Source organism: Sturnira hondurensis, unplaced genomic scaffold (genome assembly GCF_014824575.4).
Source record: "Sturnira hondurensis isolate 20B ecotype Veracruz unplaced genomic scaffold, ASM1482457v3 Scaffold0005220, whole genome shotgun sequence".
In the NCBI taxonomy this organism is placed as follows: Eukaryota; Metazoa; Chordata; class Mammalia; order Chiroptera; family Phyllostomidae; genus Sturnira; species Sturnira hondurensis.
The window spans coordinates 4,952,038-4,962,896 of NW_028077851.1; the positions used below are offsets into that span (position 1 = coordinate 4,952,038).

The 10,859-nt window shown below is 40.4% G+C and overlaps 1 pseudogene; it reads left to right on the top strand.

The window, feature by feature from the left end:
• The first annotated feature begins 9,177 nt into the window (after positions 1-9,177).
• LOC118987275 (keratin, type I cytoskeletal 18-like) lies at positions 9,178-10,568 on the top strand (annotated as a pseudogene).
• Positions 10,569-10,859: the final 291 nt, after the last annotated feature.

The following is a 10,859-nucleotide window of genomic DNA, read 5'->3' on the forward strand; positions in this document are numbered from 1 at the left end:
GAACAAACTCAGAGACACAGAGAACAGACTGATGGTTGCCAATGGAGAGGGGGATTGAAGGACTGGGTGAAAAAAGTGAAAGGATTAAGAAGTACAGATTGGTAGTGATGCAATAGTCACTCTAACAATCTTTGTCTTTTAATTTGTGCATTTAGACCACTGATGTTTAGAGTGATTATTGTTATAGTCAATTTGCTGTCTATCACATGTGTTACTGTTTTCTACTTGCTGCCCTATTCTCATTCTTATTTTTGTCTTCTAAACTTTTTTGTTTTGTTTTAAGTGAACATTTTATATGGTTTCATTTTTTTCTCATTTTCTCAGCATATCAATTATTCTTCTTATTTTTTTAATAGTTGCTCTAGAGTTTGCAATATACATTTATAGGAAATCCAGGTACACTTTCAAATATGCAGCCCCAGATAGAGCCACAGGTGTTCATAGAAGCATCATTCCATGTAGAAGTGAAGACCAAGAAGATGGGGTCAGGGACCTAGCAGCATCTGCTAAAAGAAGCACGTTGAGTTTGTAGTGAGGGCATACAGAGAAGATTAGCCACTTGCTAGCTTGGCTGATCAACAAAGACTTCATAGAGAAGAGCTTTCTAGGCTAGTACAAAGGCATGGAGTGTTTTGGAGATTTCAATGAGTTCAACACAGCTATTCCACTGTGGTCAGGGAGAGAGTGTCCAACACAGGAAAGAACAGTGCTAGCAACAGGCCTGTTCACCAAGCTACACTTCAGACTACTAGAGATGCAGAGAAAGCCACCAAAGGACTTTAAGAAGGCTTGTATCCCAGCCATATTCACCTTTTAGAAAGGTCAGACTGGCTATGGTAGGCAGAACAGGTGGCTGTTCCTTCCTATTTGTTTCTGGGGGAACTTCATGTCTATTTCCCATCGCTGGGAGCATCACCCCAGCACTGGCAATTCATTTCCATCCAGTTCACAGTTTTCTCAATACTCCCAGAATCAATGTCATTATGTCCCTCTAGAGATGGGTGGTGTCCTCTTTTCAGGTACTGGGTTCCAACCTCCCAGGGGCTCTTCTCCAGGCTTCTAGGTTTTTTTCTCTTTTATTTTTTGCAATATAATTTATTAATTTTTATTACAGTTTACTCCCAATATTATTTTGCATTGGTTTCCATTTCCCTTTCTTCCCCCATCTCCTGAGGGTGGTCACTGTAGCTCCCATCTCTGTGTTATCTCAGTGTAATCTGTCTACCTTTTGAGTCCTCCAATACCTGTTTCAGCAATTTCATCTCTAAGCCCTAGTTTACCTCTGCTGAAGTCACTGTGGTGCTTTGTCTTTCTGCCTGAACTGTGACAGATGTAGGGAGTCACAGACAATGTAGTATTTGGGGAGTGAGCTTAGCTCAGACACCAAGAGTTTGCAGTCAACATGTTTGTTTAGTTGTCCTCAGAGCTCTCAACATCTAGGAGGTAGGCATGTAGAAGGCAGATAGTTGAGATCAGAGCTTGGGAGTTTGAAGAGGAAAATGTTCAAGAGGTCAATAAGCATTAGAGGCAGGTACATTAGGTCACAACAGCAGCAGCAGCAGAAACAATAATGATAGATGCGCTTATAATTTCATGTTCACTGTGGGCCAGGCAGTTTTAAATACTTTATATATACTATTAATTAATTGAATCCTCACAACAACTCTAGGAGATTGGTGTGTACTATTAATCTTCATTGGCCAAGGCACCAAGAGGCTAAGTAATGTGCCCGAGGTCAAGTAGCTAGTAAGGGGCAAAGTTGATATTTGATATTGGGCAGTTTGCCCATATAGTTGGGACTCATCATCATTACAAGGGTGATTTTCCTACCTTCTTGTTCTATGACTCCACAGAAATAGGACTTAAGGTCCATGACAATCCACTGCTTAGCTGTAAGGTTTTGGTGATGATGGCACAGTTCCATAAAGCCCTCACAGAAAGTCAGAGAGAGCTGGACTTAATCTATGAGATGAGACTGAAGAGAAAGCCAGAAGAGAAGGTCTGGACTACTGGGAGCATGCAGTTCCCCTTCTTCAAAGGCAGATAAAATGAGACAGAGGAGTTGGGAGTTTATCATTCTCTGAAAGCCTAATTAGGTCATTGGTGAGGACAGAATATTAAAAATACATCCCATCAGCTAAAGACCTGTGGGATTTAATTCCCTCACTCCTGTTCCATAGTCTTAGAATAAATGAAGTCTTCTCCTGGTTACAAAAATGATGTTAAAAATGATTGATTGTCCTAATGAAGAAAGAGAACAGCTGCCTGAACAGCAGATATAACTTTTAAAATAATTTCCTCTTCATTGCTTTTCTCCCTAATAACCCAGCACTGATGATAGTATTTAAGAAGGAGGATGTATGATGGGCAGAGGCCTAGAATGATCAGGAGGCTCAGGCAAAGAGGAAATGGTTGGCCCAAGTCTCTTGTGATCATCTGCCTTTCTAATAAGCCCAAAGTTATGGTTGTTCTTTAGGATGAAGATGACATAATCAGAGTTTGTGGCAATACAAATTCCCAAGATTAAGGGCCAGACCTGGTTGAAAAAATTACCTACAGATACCACATATACTTAAATATGCTCTAGTTTCACTAAGGCCCCAGGGTAAACTGTCATTTAGAGAAAAACATCCCTACCATGGGACACTTAGCAGAAAGTCTGCAAAGAAACAGAAATATGATAACATAGGCAGCAGAGCATGGTGGTTAGGAGTATGGATTCTGGTGGTAAACTCTGCATGCAAATCTTGATTTTACCACTTACCAGCTTTGTGACTGTGGGCAAGTTTCTTAACCTCTCTGTACCTCACTTTCTAACTTACCTTGAGCAACATTCTTAACCTCTTTGTGCCTCAGTTTCCTAATCTATAAAATCAGAGTATTAATAAAAACTATTTCATGGTATCATTGAGGGGAATAAATAAGCAAATGCTTGTAAAGCACTCAGAACAGTGCCTTAATACAGCAAGTCTGCTTATATGTTTCCTCAGTAACATGAATGGCCTGTCATTGGCAAAACTGTGAATCAGCCAAGTTTTTTTCTGCCATGTGCAAAACTGTGATTAAGCAAAGTTAGTTTTCTATATCCTCCAGTTTCTAGGATCTCTTTGTCCCTTTACCTGAGTGGCATGGGTCCCCACTCCACTGTCCTCTTATTCTACACAAATATTCCATACAAGTCTCAGGAAGGGCTAAAAACCCTAATTCATGTTGAAATGCTAGTGACTGATAAGCTTCATCACATTATCCCTCTCGGACTTAAATTAAAAGGCTCGTGGCATTTCAGGTACTGGCCAAAAGTGGCGGGCTTCTTGGTACCACTTGGTGCCCATTTTGAAAACCAGTTTTGTGTGGACCCTTCTGGTGCCCCTCACCATAGCTCAGAAATCTTGAGTTTACAGTTCCCCCAGCTGGGACCCCAGACCCACACCACCACATCTTATTCAAACACTCCTGAAATTGTATTTGCAAAGCAGTCATCTGTTCAGCTTATACTCATTGTTAGTTCTGGACAACTTAGACCAGACCCGCTTGGTAATACTCTTGTCCACATATCAGAGGAGCTGTCCCAAATTTTGGTTTGTTTGGTTCAAGCAGGTATAATTATCCCTAATATTAAAGAGCAAAATTTCTTTAGGTTTCCAAAGCATTTGTTTTCATTTCTTTTAGCCTCATGTTAGCTCCATTTTGCAAGTGGGAATAATCAGGTTTGGTTACAAATACTAGGAAACCTATCTTACAGTGACTTAAATATTTGAAGTTGATTTCCCCAGATAAAGGTATAGCTCAATAGCAGGGCTGTGATCAGCTCTGGTTCTATCAAGACTATGACTGATTCTTCTTGAGAATCTCTCAGATCTTCTCATCAATGGGATGACTTGACTTCAGGCTTGTACAATGTGCTGCAGCACACCCAGGGCTTAGATCTACACCCTAAAACGCCTGAGAAAGACAGGAATCATCTCTTCTGGTGACGCTTTTAAGAAGCACCCCAAAGTGTCCTCTTAGGTCTCATTAGTCTGAATTTGGTCATATGCCAACCCCTGAATAATCTTCAAGGTTGAGAGAATGCCACGTGCCAACTGGCTGAGGCCTGAGATTCTGAGGCAATTGGTGTCAAAGGGGCCTGTCCTAAAAAAAATCAAGCTATTTTTTAATATAACAAGAATGGTTTGTGCCAACATCAATGTGACCTAGAAGCCAAGGAGAGTGGACTGGAATGTGCACGTGTGAACAATGACAGCTTCACTGTACTAGTCCATGGGGGCAGTAGATGCTGCTGAGTGGACATGTGTACTGTGTGGCCACAGCATTTAAAATGACTGAGTGAGTACAGCAAGGAATCTGCATCCAATTTTGTGTTAAGCTTGAACATTCCTCCATGGAAACTATTCAGACGATTCAGAAGGCTGCAGCTGTGGGCAACTGATGACTGGCAGCTTCATCAGGAAAATGTGCCCACTCATGCATCACGTCTTGTGCACATTTTGGGGGGGGAAACATCAAATCACCCAGGTGACTCAGCCCTGCTATAGCTGAGATTTGGTGCCCTGTGACTTCTGGCTTTTCCCAAAACTAAAATAACCTTTGAAAGGGAAGAAATTTCAGACCATCAATGAGATTCAGGAAAATATGATGGGGTCTCTGATGATGATTGGGAGAACTGTGTGAGGTCCCAAGGTGCCTAGTTTGAAGGGGGTTAAGGTGTCATTGTCCTATATAAAATGTTTCTTGTATCTTGTATCTTCGTCAACAAACATCTTTATTTTTTCATACGCATGCCTGGATATCTTCTGGATAGACCTTGTAATTACATTAAACCCAATTAGTCTATCAATGGTATTGTGGATGGATCAGCTTCTTTTCATAGTAGGGACTGAGGGACAAGACAGCTAAACATAAGTTTGTGGTATGGTCAGGAAGTGGGCATTGGCAGGATGCTGTGTAGGTAACTGGACAATCCATGCAAGTCTCCACTGATTCTTGCCTCTTGGTATTCATAGCTCCCCTGCTCCCACATTGAATAGGGTCAACCTGTATCCCCGATAGGATATTGTGGAAGTGACAGTGGCATCCTAAAAGGCATTGAGGCCTCTGCTTTGAATCACGCCCTCGGGGGGAAGCCAGCCACAATACCTTGAGGACACCTCTGTAGCTCTGTGCAGGGGCTCACAGAGAGAGAGAAACAAGCCTACAGGCAACACAGCCTGCATCAGTTTGCTGACCATGAGTGTGATCCACCTTAGAAATGAATCCTGATTCAGTCCTGGTCAAGCCAATCTCTTAATGCAGCCTCATGAAAGACCCGGAGCTAGAACCACCCAGCCAAGCTGCTCCCAAATCCCTGACCTTCAGAAAACCAGGAGAAATAATTAATGATTCTTGTTTTAAGGCACTAAACTTTATAGTGTTTCATTACACAGCATCATACCATTGGAATAGTGACCTTCAGTGGACACTACGCTGATTTTTCTTTAGAATAAAAGAACTTCCCTCCTGCCTTTCCTTTTCTTTGTAAATAATTCAAAGTTAAATGAGTGCTTTCTAAAGAATTCCCTACCTTTACCCACCTTGCTTCCACTACTTCATTGAGTATACAGCAAGTAACCAAAAATGGTTTCTGAGCAAAGTCACCTGAGATCTTTAAAAATTCAGAACTTCCACCTTGTACCACAAACAAGACTGGTATGGAAAGCACTGAACTTGGAAGTTGCCTGACAATAGGGACAGTCTTTAGTGCAGACAGGCTTTACCAAGTGAGAAAAAAGACATTCAACTTTATAAATAATCAAGATAGAATTGCCTTGTGGAAATATGGCAAAGCTAACAAGGATTATAACATTTTATTTACTTCTTTCCTGATTGTAAAGGTAAAAACATTTTAGTATAGAAAATGTGAGGATAAACACTGAAAAGAATAAAGAAGACATTAGAAATCACACAGAATTTCACTACAGAAACTATTAATCTTTCTTCACTATTTTTCCCACGCATTTCACTATAAAATTGTGATATGAAACACATAGTTTTATACCCTACTTTTCCCATTATATTCTGAGCATTTTCTCACGTGGTTAAATAAAAAGCATGTTCTTTCATGGATGCTTATAACTTTATGAAATAAATGTGCTATCATTTATTTAGACATTCCTCCAGGTTATTTCCAATTATTTTCTATTATACACAAGGCTGGGGAGGGAGTCCTTATACATTCATCATTACCTACTTTTAGGATTTGTGTCTCCTTAGTATAATTCCTAGAAGTAGAATTATTGGGTCAAGTTTATTGTGATTTTTTAAAGCCATTGATCTGTGTTGACAAATTGCCCTTCAGGAAGTCAAACACTAATTTATAGCATTTGAAGAAGACTATGAGAATCTTTACGTCACTGCACATTTATCTAAGCAGTGTAATACAATTTCTAGATTATAATTTCTAAATGGTCAACTTGAAAGGTGAAAATGGGATCTTATTTTGCACTCATTTATTAATTAGAATTTTAACACTCTCTCACACATTTATTAACCATTTATATTTTTGTGAACTGTTTACCACAACTATCACCTATTTTTCCATGAGCATTTCACCTTTGAAAGGAAACTAATTTAAAAAGTATCTAGATCAATAATATTAAATAGGGTGCAGACATTTTCCTTGCTTGCTCAGATGCTTTTTAATTTTATTTATGGTGTTTATAGATGATCACATTGATTTCTTTCTCTGCTTTTGTATTTTGAAAGTTTATTACCATGTCAATATTATTTAAGCATTTGTTTTTAAATGTGTTTCTCTTTCTCTTTTAATCATTAACCCATCAATAATTTGTGTTGTGGTATGGTGTAAGGTAAGAATCTAACTTTTGGGCTATTTCTTTTTCTGAGTTAGTCAACCAGTTGACCTGGGAGAGATTAATAACCCATTACTTCACCACCGATTAGTATGGTAACCTTTGTTACATGCCAGATTCTTATGTATACATGTCTAGCATGGTTGATTATAGCTTTAGGCAGTGTACATTTACATACAGGTAAGGTCTTACTTCTTTTAATATTCAAAGTATTAACAAAGACTGACCAGACTCTACTGGACTCCATGTTCTCAGCATGTTCATTCTCTGTGTGGAGAGGCTAGACTAAGTTCCTGGGCTTCCTGGGCTGTTTAGTTTGGGGATGTTATAGGAGAAAGGTACTGTGCATCTCACTAAACTGGGACAGTGGGAGTAGGATAAGGAAGAATGATGTACAATTATCATTATTTCAAGATAACAAAGTCTCATTCAAAAACTTTAAGGGAAATGAAGTCTTCATAACAATCCTTGTGACAGAATCTGCAGTGTCTGCTGAAAACCTGAAGAAGGCGATTCAAGAGACATGTTACCTCAGTAGTAAGTTTTTAATGTTGGTGATTCAGGATCCTTTAGGAAGCAAGCACCTTTTAAAACTTGTACTGTATTACTTAGGGAGGTTCTAGCTACTATAACAAATATGCTCCCAAATTTTACTGGTTGAACACAGTAGATTTTATTTCTTGTTCTGGTATCAGTCCACAGAAGCTCCTGGTCAGCAGTAAGTGTTCTGTGCAGTCATTCAGGGACCCAGGCTCCTTCCACCTTGTGTCTCTGATGTCTCCTAGAGCATCAGATTCCACTGCTTAATCTTTTGCATCTGGCTAGGGGCCAAGTGAAAGAAAAGAAAGTGAAGAAGGCGTCCCTGCTTTCTAATCAGCTGGACTCAAAAAGGGGCACACATCACTTCTGCAAAAACTAGCCATATGGCTCCACCTAGATGCTGGCTGAGAACCCATTTCCTCACAATTTTATATCATGGAAAGAAATGCATTCATTTTTATTATACAGTTAGCTGTCTCTAGCACATTTACTAAGAAAATTTTCAGATATGCAATCTATAGGGTTGATGAGGCATTGGTATAACAGTTTTTCTCAATTTCAGCAGTATTGACATTTTGAACTCAATAGTTCTTTGTTGGGGAGGGGCTTTCCTGTGCATTTAAAGATATTTAGTAGTATCTCTGGTCTCTACTCACTAGATGTCAGTAGCATCCTCCTAGTTGTTACTATTTTATGTTCATTGCCTTGTTTTTTCTTTGCTTGGTCTTCCACTTTGTTTGTCTTCTCTGGTTTTAACTGAACATTCTATAAGATTTTATGTTCTCCCCTATCTTAGCATATTATACTTATCAATTATAATTCTTATTCTAACTTTTATTTAGTGATTGCTTTAGAGTTTGTATTGTTGTTCAATTACAGATGTCCCCATCCCCCCCATTACTCTTTTGTGTCCTACCCACCTCCCACTTTCAATCCTCCTAACCCCCACTGTCTTTATTCATGGGTCTTTTATTCATGCTTCGTGATGACCCTTCTTCCTCCCCTCTGATCTAGAATTTTAAATATACATTTACAACTATTTCAAGTCCACTTTCTAATAACATTATACTCCTTCATGGGTAGTGGAGGTAACCTTATAACAGAGTATTCCTGATTCCTCCCTCCAATCCCTTACAACATTGCTGTCATTCATTTCTTTTTACCCATAAGCTGTATTTGCTGAATACATTACTGCTATTGTTATTTTGAACAGACTGTTATCTGTTAGGTCAATTAACAATTAGAAAAATAAAATATTTATTTTACCTTTACTTATTTCTTCCTGGCATTCTTCCTTTCTTTATGTAGTTCTGACTTTCTGACCTATATCATTTTCCTTCTTTTTGAAGAACTTCTTTTAACATATCTTGCAATACAGGGGTATTAGCAAAAGGTTCCCTCAATTTCTGTTCATCTTAGAAACTCCTTATTTCTCCTTCAACTTTGAAGGACAATTTTACTCATTAAAGAATTGTAGGTTAGCCCTGGCTGCTGTGACTCAGTGGATCGAGTGCCATCCTGTGAACCAAGAGATCGCTGGTTTGATTCCCAGTCAGGGCACATGCCTGGGTTGTGGGCCAGGTCCCCAGTAAGGGGAGCATGAGAGGCAACCACACATTGATGTTTCTCTCCCTCTCTTTCTCCCTCCCTTCCCCTCTGTCTAAAGATAAATACGTAAAATCTTTATAAAAAATTTTTTTAAAAAAGAGTTGCAGGTTAGAGTTATGGACCTGGCAGTTACTGATGCTTGAACATGAGTCCTGGCCTCTCACCTTCCTCCCCGAACAACATGAGCTTCAGCACACACTCCAGCTTCTCCACAAACTATGGGACTCTGGGCTCTGTGCAGTTGTCCAGCCACCAGGCCTGGCTGGCCAGTAGTGTTCCAGAATCTATGTGGGTACCAGGAGCTCTGACTGCTGATCCCTGTGTCTCACTCCACCAGCATGTGCAGCAGCTGGTGGCCCAGGGACCTGGCTGTGGGGATGGCTGGGAGTCTAGAAGGCATAGGGGTGAGAAGGAGACTATACAATACCTGAATGACCCCCTGGCCTCCTACTGGAGAAGATGAGAAGCCTGAAGGCTGATTAATTGGAGATTGGAGGACAAAATCTGGGAACACTTGGAGGAGAAACAAACCCAGGTTAGAGACTGGGGGCATTATTTCAAGACCGTTGAGAACCTGATAGCTCATATCTTTGCAAGTTCTGTGGTCATTGTCCACATTGTTCTGCAGATTGACAATGCCTGTCTTGCTGCTAATGACTTCAGAGTCAAGTATGAGCTGGAACTGGCCAGGTGCCTTCTTCACTTTCTTTTCTTTCACTTGGCTCCTAGCCAAGTGCAAAAGATTAAGCAGTGGAATCTGATGCTCTAGGAGACATCAGAGACACAAGGTGGAAGGAGCCTGGGTCCCTGAATGACTGCACAGAACACTCTGTGGAGAGTGACATCAACGGTCTCTGAAAAGTTTGGCTGTAGCTGGAGACAAAGTTTGAGGCTCTCAAGGAGGAACAGCTCTTTATGATGAAAAATCACAAGATGGAAGTAAGTGATCTAGAAAATCAGATTGCCAATTCTGGGTTGACCATGGAGTTGGATATCCCCAAATCTCAGGACCTCATGGTGAGAATCCAGGTCCAGTATGACAAGCTGGCTCAAAGAACAGAGAGAATCTAGACAAGTATTGGTCCCAAGAGACTGAGGAGAGTACCGCAGTGGTCACCTCACAGCTGATATCACCTCTGGCTGATATAGGAGCTGCTGAGATGACACTCACAGAGCTGAGATATATGGTCAGTCCTTGGAGACTGACCTGGACTCAGTGAGAAATCTAAAGGCCAGTTTGGAGAACAGCCTGAGATGTGCTATGCCATGCAGATGGAACAAGTCAATGGGATAGGGCTGCACCTGGAGTCAGAGGTGGACCAGACCTGGGCACAGAGGCAGCACCAGGCCCAGGAGTCTGAGGCCCTGCTGAACATCAAGGTCAAGCTGAAGGCTGAGATTATCACCTACCACAGCCTATTGGAAGAAGGGGAAGACTTTAATCTTGTTGACGCCCTGGACAAGAGCCACTCCTTACAAACCATTTAAAAGACCATGACCTGCAGGATTGTGGATGACAGTGTGGTGTCTGAGATCAGTGACACCAAAATCCTGAGGTGTGAGCAGAAGTGAGGCGCCCCTTGAGGATCAGAAAGCCAATAAAAAGTTCAGAGATCACTGAACAAAAAAAGGATTGTAAGTTAGTAGGGTTTTTCCTTTCAACACTTTAAATATTTTGCTTCATTCTCTTCTTGCTTGCATAATTTCTAAATAAAAGTCTGATGTAATTTTTACCTTTGCTTCTCTGTAAGATGTTTTCTTCCTTGTCTTCTTTCAGTATTTTCTCCATGTCTTTAATTTTCTGCAGTGTAAATATGATATGCTTAGGCATAGGTTTTTAAATATTTACTGTGCTCAGTTTTC